The 14242-nt window shown below is 36.8% G+C and overlaps 1 long non-coding RNA gene across 4 annotated transcripts in view; it reads right to left on the bottom strand.

Annotated features, from left to right (window-relative positions):
• LOC111177276 (uncharacterized) overlaps positions 1-14242 on the bottom strand; it is a 178200-nt gene that overhangs the window by 56283 nt on the left and 107675 nt on the right. For 2 of the 4 annotated variants that reach the window (XR_016393629.1, XR_016393628.1), the window contains exon 4: positions 1-14242. This exon is cut by the window's left edge and continues 27803 nt beyond it. This is a non-coding gene — a long non-coding RNA (uncharacterized LOC111177276). The other 2 variants (XR_016393630.1, XR_002645270.3) reach the window with 1 other exon arrangement.

Here is a 14242-nt window from a genome sequence, read left to right as displayed (position 1 = left end):
GCGGTACGCGGGCCTCTCACTGCTGTGGCCTCTCCCGCTGCGGAGCACAGGCTCCGGATGCGCAGGCCCAGCGGCCATGGCTCACGGGCCCAGCCGCTCCACGGCACGTGGGATCTTTTCAGACCGGGACACGAACCCGCGTCCCCTGCATCGGCAGGCGGACGCTCAACCACTGCGCCACCAGGGAAGCCCTCTTTCCTATTTTTTTTTTTTTGCAGTACGCGGTCCTCTCACTCTTGTGGCCTCTCCCACTGCGGAGCACAGGCTCTGGATGCGCAGGCCCAGCGGCCATGGCCCACGGGCCCAGCCGCCCCGCGGCATGTGGGATCCTCCCGGACCGTGACACAAACCCACGTCCCCTGCATCGGCAGGCGGACTCTCAACCACTGTGCCACCAGGGAAGCCCTCTTTCCTTTTTTTTAAAAAATCTCCTCACCTAGCAAAATATATACATTTGTAAAAGCATGCTCCAAGGACAATAACTTTTCTGACTTTCTTTAACACATTGTACCTAAGCAGGGATTATTTAACCTGTCAACTAAACCTCTCTATAGTACAAACACAACCTACTTTTCCCTCAAAAACTTCCACTTCCTTTCCTCAGGTATGGAAAGCTCGTACCAAATGCAATTACCTATAATTCTCAGGACAGGCTGTGCATTTTTCCATATCTGCTCTTAGCCCAGAATATCCTTTCCCTACGTCCCCTCCTGACTCTCAGCGCCAGCCTCACCGACCTCGTTTCCATTCTATAAGGACACCAGTCTCCCTCCCTCTTCAGAACCTTTCCTCTACCCCTCCCACACCTCCACTTAACCCAGTTATAATGCAGATATCAGCCCAAGGGTCACTGCATCCAAGAAGCAGGCCTTTTCTGGACATCCTTCACTACCCTCACTGAATTATATCAAGTCACACTGTACTTTCTTATTGCATAATAGCTACAGTAAGTTGTAATGATACATTCATGCGATTATCATCGGGTTAATGTCTACCTCCTCCCTAGACAATAACCCCCCTAATGCTCACCATTGTCTCCTCAGTGACTAGCACAGTGTCTGGTCCACAGTAGGATCCCAAGAATTACACACTGAATAAACAGAGTACTAGAGGAATAAAAGGATTAATGAGTGAATGTGAAAATCTTATTCATTCCTCAAGGAACATCTCTAAAGCCACCTCCCCTATAAAGTCTTTGTCTTCTGCTTCCTTTAACCCACAACTTTAAAACAAAAGTGCTGAAAGTGATTTCTCAGTCTTTTGACTATTTAGAACATAGTTTCTGTATCTCCCTTGTGAAAGTTTTGGAGGCTGGCTTCCATCGCAATAAGGGTGCAATTTTTTGAATTCCTGATTAATGGCAGAAAATAAAGGAAATGCTTCTCTAAAAAAACTGGGCTTCCTTTTTATATTCAGGGGTTAGACAAAGATTTGGCTTCTGAAAGCTTTTCTGTCCTTATGCATTAAATAGAGCTCTCTAAGACATCTCTGAGGTATGCTCAGACTCTGTGTACACATTTAAGTGCTTCAATTTAAAGATAAGGGATCTGTGATCCCTAGAAAGGAAATAAGTGATCAGAAAGTTAATGGTAGAGTTTGGTTAAGAACCCAGGTCTCGGGCTTCCCTGGTGGTGCAGTGGTTGAGAGTCTGCCTGCCAATGCAGGGGACACAGGTTCGTGCCCCGGTTCGGGAAGATCCCACATGCAGCGGAGCGGCTGGGCCCATAAGCCATGGCCGCTGAGCCTGTGCTCCGCAACGGGAGAGGCCACAGCAGTGAGAGGACTGCGAACCGCAAAAAAAAAAAAAAAAAAAAAGAACCCAGGTCTCCTGACTGCCAGCTTAATCCTTCCTTCAATATTCTATGTTTATCGTCATAGAATATTGACGTCAAAATGAATAGATATAGCTGAGAGAAAAGAGAAAGCTTATTTATTTTCCTCAGTTGGAACACATTCCTAAAGTGCGACAGACCTAGACATTATTTATCCTGGACGGTGCATTCCAAGTTTAATAAACCAAATCTTCTTGCCAAAAACTGGCAGGGTGATTCTCTACAAAGTTGCAAAGAATCACTAAATTAGCAACATCCATCACACACTGACATGTTCCTGGGATGACACAACACCAAGAACAAGAAGCCCTGAATTTAGGTGTCATTAATAACCAAAAATGATTTTACGAAGCAGAATATTAATGGAAAGGCTTTCACAATTTTAGAGCTTAAATTGCTTTGGAATAAGTACATAATTTACTTGAATATATGTGTGTGGAAGAGGTGGTAATTGAAGCTGTCTTCCGTTTAATCCATTTTAGCAAGACAGCATGGTTTGTTGGGAAGAAGAAATTTCTGCTCTACCACAAACTTGCTATGTAACCTTGGGCAAGTCCACTTTCCTCTTAGCTTCACCATTGGTGAAAATGAAATTCTTAGATCGGTTTAATCGGTAGTTTCTTCATAGATAACGCAGAGTCTTTGCAGTTCGTTTAAGTACACAATCAGAAAAGACCTACAAGGTGTTCTAGGTGTTTTAAACACAAAGGTGAGCAAAGCAGGATTCTTGACTTCAAGGTGGTCAGAGCCTAAAGAGCAGGGTTGATACATAAATAGCCAACTTAAGTGAGTGTAATAGAAAACTAAGGAAAACCCAAATAAGCCACATTAGAAAAGAAAAAGAACTTATGACTATGGACAGAGAGGAGTCATTTTTTAATTTATTTATTTTAATTAATTAATTTTTTACTGATGTATAGTTGATTTACAATATATTAGTTTCAGGTTTACAACATAGTGATTTATATTTTACAGTATATCCTTGCTGTACAGTATATCTGCTGTACAGTATATCCTTGCAGCTTATCTATTTTATACATAGTATTAATAGTTTGTACCTCTTAATCCCATACCCATATTTTGCCCCTCTCCTCTTCCTTCCTCCCACTGGTAACCAATTGTTTGCTCTCTATCTGTGAGTCTGTTTCTATTTCGTTATATTCATTCATTTGTTTTATTTTTCAGATTCCACATAAAAGTGAAAACATGCAGTATTTTTCTTTCTCTGTCTGACTTATTTCACTAAGAATAATAACCTCCAATTCCATCCATATTGTTGCAAATGGCAAAATTTCATTCTTTTTTTATGGTTAAGTAATGTGTGTGTGTGTGTGTGTGTGTGTGTGTGTGTGTGTGTGTATATAATGTCTTCTTCATTCATCTGTCCATGGGCACTTGGGTTGCTTCCATATCTTGGCAATTGTAAATAATGCTGCCATGAACATTGGGGTGCATGTATCTTTTCAAATTAGTGATTTTGTTTACTTTGGAAATATACCCAAGGGTGGAATTGCTGGTTCATATGGTAGTTCTATTTTTAGTTTTCTGAGGAACCTCCATACTGCTTCCCATAGTGGCTGCACCCATTTACATTCATTCAACAGTGCATGGGAGTTTCATTTCCTGAGAGGAGTCTTTTAAACAGATGAAAGAATATGATGTACACTTTTGCCAATAAACTTTAAAATATGTAGAAAATTACTTTCTAAATAAATATAAATTATCAAGATTGATATAAGCATATGTTGAAAGTCTAAAATACACAGTGATCGTGAATGTGACGTGAAAATCACCCAAGTATTATGTAATAAACAGAAACAATACAGAGCCCAGAGTGTTTAATGGAAAGATTTTTTTAAATAGAAAAAAGGAATGTATTTTTAAAAGTAACTGTAAGCTCACAAACTCTGTTGAGGAGGAAAGAGTAAAACCTGGAGGCTATGAAGTGAGGTACAACCTCCAAACACAAAAGGGAACCCTCTTGCACTGTTGGTGGGAATGTACATTGATACAGCCACTGTGGAGAACAGTATGGAGGTTCCTTAAAAAACGAAAAATAGAACTACCATATGATCCAGCAATCCCACTACTGGGCATATACCCTGAGAAAACCATAATTCAAAAAGACACATGTACCCCAATATTCATTGCAGCACTATTTACAATAGCCAGGTCATAGAGAGATTTTTAAATCTTAAAGAAACACAGCTTCTAAGAAACTTTAATAGTTCTTAAGCACATAAAAAGAAGTATGCTTTTTAATTTATTTGTCTAATTTGTAGTGAACACTATATTCCAAAATGTGACAAATATAGCATATAATTTTACCTACACATAAATGGAAACTAGCATGAGGAAAATACTATTAAATCAGGACCATGACTTCTGGTAATGGCCACATGATGAGAACAGGTGATTTCTTACACAGATAGCAATGATAAAAACTGGATAAAATTATTTTAAAAACATTTGAAGACACTGCAAAATAACGAAGAGCAGGCAGGTCAAAACTGGAGAAGAGGTTATATTTCAAAGACTGCTACTGCACCAAAAAGAACTGTGATGTTGGGACTTTCTTACCTAAGAGAGCTGCCCACCCAACACAGATCTCTGATGGCAGAGAAGTGGAAGCCTCTCAAGGTATTAGAGGGCAGGCATGAGAGCTATTAAAAGAACCAGAAGATTAAGAAAGAAAGCTTAATCCATGGGAATCACAGAGAGTGACCCTCAAATAAAATCTAAGTATAAAGTCTGCACCAAACTTTGGCTGACCACTAAATTATGTAGATATGGGAGATATCCAGAACACACGTCTCAAAAAGCAACAGCTTGAAGCCAAAAAACTGAACAAAGATATATCAGCTGCTGTACACCACAGCGAGAGGGAATTCAGTGTGAGTACAGCCGAGTTAACTGCCTATTAGAACAGACACAACAGATTCCAGAAGCCTATAACATATTATCTGCAATGTTCAGTTTTTAACCCCAAATTACCAAACATACAAAGAACAAGAAAGTATGACCTTTATGCAAGTAAACAAACTAGGAAAACCCAGTCAATAGAAACTGACTCTGAGCATGTCTAGCTATTGGATTTAGTAGGCAAAGATATCAAAGCAGCTAACACAAATGTTTCCAAAGATTTAAAGGAAAATAAATTTGAAAAATTAAAAGATGGTATTCACGAGTGAATAGAAATGAAATGTTAACAGAGAAACAGAAGCTTTGAGAAGGAATTTTTAAAATTCTAGATTTGAAAAGTGTAACAACTGAGATAAAAAAAATTACTAGATGGGTTCAACAATAGATTTGAGATGGCAGAAGAAATAACTGGTGAATTTGAAGAAAGATTTCTAGAAATTTTCTACTCAAATAACAGAAAGGAGAGATGTTGAAAAAATACATAAAGGGCCACAGACACCCATGGTCAAGGTCAAGTAGTCCAACAATTGGACTCCCAGAATGAGAAGATAGAATGGAGCAAAAAATATTTAAAGATATAATTGTCAAATTTCCCCTAAATTTGTTGATTTACAGATTCAAGAAGCTCAACAACCCCCCAAGGAGGATATGGATGAAAACCAAAAAAATCTCAATAAAACTGTACAAAATTTAAAAAACAAAAACAAACAAAAAAAACACATAAGCTTGTAAACCTGCTGAGAGCCAAAAATAATACAAACAAATTAAAAGCATCAACATAGAAACAACACACTACAAGGAGGAGCACAATAATATAATTAACATCTGAATGAAAGCCAGATATTGGATTTAGATATTTAAAGTACTGAAAGAATTAAAAAAGAAAAAACTAACGCTGTCATAAAGACATTTTCAGAGAAACAAAACTGACAGAATCCATTGCTACTAGACACAATTTAAAGAAATGCTAAAGGAAATCTTTTAGGCTGAAAAGAAGTAAAATCAGATAGTGACTTGTATATACAGGAAGGGATAAAGAACACTGTAAATCATATACACAGTCATCCGGTCCCTTGGTATCAGCAAGGTATTTGTTCCAGGAACCCCCATATATACCAAAATCTGCAGATACGCAAGTCCTACGGTTGGCCCTCTGTATCTGTTGTTCCACAGACACAGATTCAACCAACCCTGGATTCAGACATGGACCGTATAGTACTGTACATATTTATTTTAAAATATTTTAATAAAAATTCCACATACAGGGCTTCCCTGGTGGCGCAGGGGTTGAGAGTCCACCTGCCAATGCAGGGGACACGGGTTCGTGACATGATCCGGGAAGATCCCACATGCCGCGGAGCGGCTGGGCCCATGAGCCATGGCCACTGAGGCTGCGCGTCCGGAGCCTGCGCTCCGCAACGGGAGAGGCCACAACAGCGAGAGGCCCGCATACCACACACACACACAAAAATTCCACGTACAAATTGACCCACTCAGTTCAAACCCATGTTGCTAAAGGGTCAACTGTGTGTATATAATTTTTCTTAAGTCAGTTTAAGTCATCCAAGAATGAGACACTTAGTTGGGTTTAAATGTGATAGATTACTTTAAGGAAATGTATGTGAAGAATTATTGGGGAGAGAATGTGAGCAGGCAGAGAGCATTCAGACTAAAGTGCAGGTCCAACGTTGGTGAACAGAGAGAACAAAAGATGGATTGGGTAGGAAAGTCTTCAGCCCACAGGACATTTCTAAGAAAATCTCAGCCAGAGGGCCTGTCAGAGTAATCCCACATTGAGCAGGAATGTAGTATCTCCAGCTTGCTCAGTCATTGGCTATGAGCAGTCTGGGGGAAGCATGACCTCATTGTTTATGGGAACAGCACCTGGAAGTGTCAGTTAACTACGCTACCCTCAGCATGTACGCTAAAGGAGATCCAGTCAGTGCATCTCCACAGTCATCGTGCTTGATTCCTTTAAAGATATATGGCTATTTAAAGCAAAAATTATGCAACAAGTGTTGTTGTGTATAACATATCTGTGTAATATACAGATATAGATATAGGTATAGACAGATATACTTATGTAGATATCTATGGATACATAGTACCTATCTATATCTATAGTACATATCTCTATGTATCAAGTGATCTATTTATCTATGTATAAGATAATATATATGGCAAAATATTACAAAGGATGGAAGTGGAGTAATTGGAAATTTACTGCAGCCAGAATCATCTATTTTTGTTTTAACTAGAAGAAATTCAGGATTGATTTTAAATAGAAGGTAATAATTTAAATATGCATATTGTAATTCCCAGATCAAACAAAAAAAACAATGCAAGAAAATGTAGCCAAAAATTCAGTTGTGGAATTCAAATGACATACTAAAAAAATTTGCTTAACACAAAAGGAATAAAACAATACAAATAATAAATAAATAATAAAACAAAAAAAATGGGAAATTGGAAAACAATTAGATTGTTAGATCTAAATCTAACTATTTAATAATTATCTTAAATGTAAATGAATTAAATACTCCAATCAAAAGGCAGAGATTCTGAAACTCAATAAAAAGTGAGATTCAACTATACGCTGCCTACAGGAGACATACTTTAAATGCAAAGAAACAAATAGGTGGAAATTAAGTTTCTGGAAACAGGAATCATGCATACAGTAAGTATAAGAAACCTATAGTGGTTGTATTAATATCAGACAAAACAGACATTAAAACAAGTGTATTTCTAGAGAAAAGAGGGAAATTTCATAATAATAAAAGGGTGACTATAATAGGAAAATATAAAATCGTCATTTACATATGTTTAACAACAAAGCAAAGCACAAAATTTACAAAGCAAAAACTGACAGAATTGAAAGGAGAAATAGACAAAAAATATACTTGAGATTTCAATACCTGTCTCTCATTAACTGATAGAACAATCAGAAAGAAATTTGCCCAGGATATAGAAAAACTGAAAATTACTAATCTGTTGAACTTACTTGATGTTTATAGAGTATTCAGTCCCAAAACAAGAGATTACAATCTATTCAAGCACACATGGAACATTCACCAAGACAGATCATTTTCTAGACCATAAAAGGTCTCAATAAGTTTAAAATAAATCAATTTATACAAAGCATGTTTTTTGATCATAATAAAACTTGAGATCAATAACAGAGAAAAATCTGAAAGCTCTCCAAACACTTGAAATTTAAATAACACACTTCTAAAAAACAATGGATGACAGAGGAAATTACACAGAAAATTTGAAAATATTTTGAATTCAGATACACATGAAAATATCAAAAGTTGTGAAGATATGACATATGAGATATCAGTGCTTATATGGGAAATCTATAGTTTTAAATTATTTATTAGATCAGAGAAAAAGGTCTAAAAATATTTTCTAATCTTCTGCGTTAGGAAACTAGAGGAAGAGAGGCAAAGTAAACCCAAGGAAAGTAAAAATACAGAATAATAAAGAGCGGTAATATTTTTTAAATGAACAAAATATAGGAAATCACTGAAATCAAAAGTTGGTTTTTTGGAAAGACTACTAAAACTGACAAACTTCTATCTTGACTGATCAAGAAAAAAAGAGAGAACGTTCTAACTACCAATATCAGGAATGAAAGAAGGGCATCATTTAGATGCTACAAAAAAAAATAAGTGAATAATATGAACTACTTAAAGCCAATAAATTTGATGATATAAATGAAATGGGCAAATGTCCTGAAAGATAAATCACATACAAAAAGGACAATTCTCAGGCCATGATGTAGTAGCTTGTGTAAGACCAGTCTCCCACTGAGAACAAAGAGAAAAAAAAAAAGACAAAAAAGTTTTCGATAATTGTTTAAAAGACATAACTATTGAGAGAAATGTGTCTTGAGATTCCAGGAATCCACAGTGAAGAGAATCATAGAAAGTTTAGGTACCACACAGCATCTACCCACATTATTCCTCAGGGCACTTGCCTATTATTATTACTGGAAGAAGGAGGCAGGTGGCCATTGCTAAGTGGTAAAGAAAATAGCAGAATTTTTGGTGAACTCACAAATCTGAGGAGAAAAAAATATTTTATGACTGTCAAGGTAACCAAGACCTAGGAAGCCAAGATTCTCATAAAAAGGAGAGTTCACAGAAGTGAGCACTATTGTTGGTTTCTTCTTGAAATATGTGCTGAATTCTTGAACTGTAGAGGTCAGGAGAATAGCCAGCAAGGCGGCAGCCTTTTTAAGTGTAGAACAGAGTGTTCCAAGTCTCTCAGAGCTGACCAGACAAAAATTGGTGATCAGAAACCACAACAGGGAGAGGACCTAATAAACACCCAGGGATCTCAGCTGGGAATCCTTGGAAGAGCTGTAGTCAAGGAGTATGCAAACCAGGGAGATGAAACTTTATAAGAACTGCAACTCTACTTTATATCAGTCCAGTTTCTGGTCATATTAAAGTGCTTTACCACTCGTCTACGTTCTACCAAAGGATATGGTGAAAGTCTGAAAGAAAAGGACATGGTAGCATTCAACTAAAAGTTGCCTGGTATGCTAAGAGAGGGAAGCGAAAGAAAACATACAAAAGGAAGAAACCTATTACTGACTCATATTTAGAGGTATCAGAAATAGAATTAAAATGAGCTACTTTTTGGGCTTCCCTGGTGGGGCAGTGGTTGAGAGTCCGCCTGCCGATGCAGGGGACACGGGTTCGTGCCCCGGTCCGGGAAGATCCCACATGCCGCGGAGCGGCTGGGCCCGTGAGCCATGGCCGCTGAGCCTCCGCGTCCGGAGCCTGTGCTCTGCAACGGCAGAGGCCACAACAGTGAGAGGCCTGTGTACTACAAAAAAAAAAAAAAAAAAAAGGAGCTACTTTTTGAGAAGTCTTTTGGTTTTATTCAGATATAAAAGTTTAGTAAACTAGATACTTAAGGTTTCTGTACTACTGAGAGAAGCTGAATGAAACCTAAATAAATAGAGACATATACCATATTCACGGACAATAGGATTCATTATTCTTCTCATATTGATCTATAGGTCCATTGCAATCCCAATCAAAATCTCAGCAGTCATTTTAAAATAGAAATTGGCAAATTAATTCTAAATGTGTGTGGCAATCCGAAAGACCTAGGGTAGTTACAACAATTTTGAAAGCAAAGAAAAAGTTACAAACGTATCCTTTACCTGATTTCAAGCCCTACTATGTAGCTTCAAATAATTAAGGCAGTGTGCTTTTAGCAAAAGAATAGATTTATAGATCAGACAATAGGAGAAAGGGTTAAGAAACAGACCCACACTTATATATGTTCAATTGAATTTAGAGAAAGTTTTCAAAGTAATTTACTGGAGACAGTATTTTCAATAAATGATGCTCTGAACAACTGTGTATCTCTAGAAAACATAAACCTTGACCATAATGGTCACAAAATTATGTAATTGAAATGGATCATATATACCTAAACACAAAAGCTAAAAAATAAAAGTTTGAGAAGAAACATTTAAAAGATTACGATTGTACACTAAGTATTTACCATAATGGGAAAAGTGGATTAATCATATGTTCTTCTTTTCAGAAAAAAGGGTTGAAAAATAGGAAGCACAGGAAAAATGCACACACACACATACATACACACACACACACACATATATATATGTATTCTGAGAAAGGACGAATGTCAAGAATATATAAAATGCTCTTTATTTCAATAATAAGACAAATAAAGAATTTAAAATCAAAGTAACAAATGGACATTTCATAATAGAAGATATACAAATAGCCAAAAAGCACATGAAAAGACAATCAATAACATAAATGTAAATGAATGTGTTTCTTTAAGACTCAAAACCAAGTAAAACTAATTTATGGTGTAGAAGTCAGGATAGTGTTTAACTGGGGAATAGTGATGAGTGGAAGAGGGAAAATTTCTTGGTCTGTGTATAGGTTACACACAGGTTCACTTATGGTTTATGTACCTATGTGTAGTACAACACAATCAGAAGTTTATTAAAAAATTCAAAGGCTGGTTTTATAAAGTTAATAGTTATTTTAAAGTTTATCTCCAAGAGTAAACCATCTGAGAATAGACACAAAAAATATTTTGAAGATTAATAAAGAGAAATTATTTGTACAGATTTGAGTTTGTAGGATTGGTGTTTGGCCAACTTGAGTTTTAATCTCAGTTCTACTAGACAGTAAATAATACATGTCTCAGTTTTCTTAACTGAAAAATATATAATAATTGTACCTATTTCACAAAGTTGTTTGAAAGAATAAATCAGATATATTTTCTGAAGCATTTTATGTTGAAATATTATGTTGGTCATGATCAGTAAGTGATGTCTATTACAATAATAATAGTTTTTTGTTTAATTGTATTCTTTTTTAAATCATCTTTATTGGAGTATAATTGCTTTACAATAGTGTGTTAGTTTCTGCTTTATAACAAAGTGAATCAGCTATACATATACATATATCCCCATATCTCCTCTCTCTTGCATCTCCCTCTCACCCTCCCTATCCCACCCCTCTAGGCGGTCACAAAGCACAGAGCTGATCTCCCTGTGCTATGTGGCTGCTTCCCACTAGCTATCTATTTTACATTTGGTAGTGTATATATGTCCGTGCCACTTTCTCGCTTTGTCACAGCTTACCCTTCCCCCTCCCCACATCCTCAAGTCCATTCTCTAGTAGGTCTGTGTCTTTATTCCTGTCTTACCCCTAGGTTCTTCATGACATTTTTTTTTTATTCTTAAATTCCATATATATGTGTTAGCATATGGTATTTGTCTTTCTCTTTCTGACTTACTTCACTCTGTATGACAGACTCTAGGTCCATCCACCTCATTACAAATAGCTCAATTTCGTTTCTTTTTATGGCTGAGTAATATTCCATTCCAATTGGAATGTAAATATTCCAATTTACATTCCTACCAACAGTGCAAGAGGGTTCCCTTTTCTCCACACCCACTCCAGCAATTTTTTTTTTTTTTTTTTTTGCAGTACGCAGGCCTCTCACTGCTGTGGCCTCTCCCATTGCAGAGCACAGGCTCCGGACGCACAGGCTCAGCGGCCATGGCTCAAGGGCCCAGCCACTCCGCGGCATGTGGAATCTTCCCGGACCGGGGCACGAACCCGTGTCCCCTGCATCGGCAGGTGGACTCTCAACCACTGTGCCACCAGGGAAGCCCTCCAGCATTTATTGTTTGTAGATTTTTTGATGATGGCCATTCTGACTGGTGAGAGGTGATACCTCACTGTAGTTTTGATTTGCAATTCTCGAATGATTAGTGATGTTGAGCATCCTTTCATGTGTTTGTTGGCAATCTGTATATCTTCTTTGGAGAAATGTCAATTTAGGTCTTCTGCCCATTTTTGGATTGGTTTGTTTGTTTGTTTGATATTGAGCTACATGAACTGCTTGTAAATTTTGGAGATTAATCCTTTGTCAGTTGCTTCATTTGCAAATATTTTCTCCCATTCTGAGGGTTGTCTTTTGGTCTTGTTTATGGTTTCCTTTGCTGTGCAAAAGCTTTGAAGTTTCATTAGGTCCCATTTGTTTATTTTTGTTTTTATTTCCAGTTCTCTGGGAGGTGGGTCAAAAAGGATCTTCCTGTGATTTATGTCATAGAGTGTTCTGCCTATGTTTTCCTCTAAGAGTTTTATAGTATCTGGCCTTACATTTAGGTCTTTAATCCATTTTGAGTTTATTTTTGTGTATGGTGTTAGGAAGTGTTCTAATTGCATTCTTTTACATGTAGCTGTCCAGTTTTCCCAGCACCACTTTACAATAATATACTTTTAATTTTAATAATAACAATAAGAATAATATTGAGGGACTTCCCTGGTGGCACATTGATTAAGAATCCACCTGCCAATGCAGGGGACACAGGTTTGTTCCCTGGTCCAGGAAGATCCCACATGCTGCGGAGCAACTAAGCCCGTGCATCACAACTACTGAAGCCCGCACGCCGCAATGAGAAGCCCGTGCACCACAACCAAGAGCAGCCCCTGCTCACCACAACTAGAGAACGCTGGTGCACAGCAACGAACACCCAATGCAGCCAACAAACAAAACAAAACAAAAAAACAAAAAGAAAGAGTAATATTGATATGAACCAAAATAATTTAAAAATACAGTAGTGGTAGAGGAGCAGGCTGACGAATTATTTTTAAATGTTCTTAAACTGATCTGAGTGTATATATGAATCAATATATAATACTGGTAGCATTTCAAATCAATTGGCATTGTATCATAAATCATTTTCCGATTCAAAGGCAGACAGCAAAAAGAAATGAAATTTTTATGAGGCATACATGACAGACAAAGGGCAATATAAAAAACCTTTTATGAACCAATGAGAAAAAAAAGATAAATACTGAACTGGAAAGTGAATCGAGAGCCCAATTAATAAAATTAATATACATATATATATATATATAAGTTTAATATATAAAGGAAAATATACACCAGAAAGGATTATGCTAAATCAACAAGATACTTTTTGCTTATTTAATTGCATATCAAATATCCTATATATTTATAGGGAGTGCAAACCCCTGTAAGTTTTTTGGGAGTGCAAATAAATAGGACCTTTTTGGAAAGCCATTTGGAAATGCGTATCAAAAGGCTTAAACTTGAGTGTCCTCATTGACCCACAAATTCCTCCCGTTGAAATTTATCAAACAGAAGTAATGGTGATCATACTCAAAGATTTAGTTATAAAGAGAGTAATTGCCTTCTTGTTTGTAATGTGAAACTTTGGGACATACTGTAGTTCAAATAATAGGAAATTATCTCATTCGTCCAAGGAAATACGTTTCAGCATAGGCAATGATATTAGGAAATAATTTTAAAGGCAGGAGATAATTTTTGCAATATACTCTTCCATTTCAAAAAGCCAATTTCAAAACAATATGGAGAGCATGAATATATTTTTGCAAAATAAACACTTATATACGTTTAGAGAAAAGACTATAGGTAGAGTCTGCCAAAGTGTCGATGATAGCTGCATTGGAGTGCCAAAATTATGGATAATTTTAAATTTTTTTCCATTCTGCTTATTCAGATGTTTTCTAAAGGTTTACAAGGTGTATATATTACTTTACAAGAAAAAAAGGAAGTTAAAATATTTCAATACAATCTATCAATATATAAAGATAACAGTACCCATAAGGTGCCCTAGTAGTAAAAAGGCAGTCATAAAGGCTCTTTGCAAGGATAAAAGTTATCTTTGAGTTTTGGCAGTTAAGAAAAAAAACAAGAGGCATACAAAAATCGTGAAGACTCTAAACAGCAGACAAGGGAAACAGTATATTAAAAGGAGGAGGAGTTTTAAGCCATTTTGCAGACAATGGACAAAAATTAAATATGGAGAGTTGTTAGATCCCTACCTATTAGTTGGTCTGGGTGGGAGGTGAAGTTGGAGCCATAAGCAGAAGTCAGATCTTGCTAGGTCAGTCCATCACATCATACTAAGGAGCTCAGACTTAAAC

The sequence above is a fragment of the Delphinapterus leucas genome, chromosome 6, assembly GCF_059928025.1.
Source record: "Delphinapterus leucas isolate spDelLeu-1000000601 "Yukka" chromosome 6, BTC_Dleu_Yukka2, whole genome shotgun sequence".
NCBI classification, from domain to species: Eukaryota; Metazoa; Chordata; class Mammalia; order Artiodactyla; family Monodontidae; genus Delphinapterus; species Delphinapterus leucas.
The sequence above is the reverse complement of the archived record's forward strand: the minus strand, read 5'-3'. Positions and strand labels throughout refer to the sequence as shown.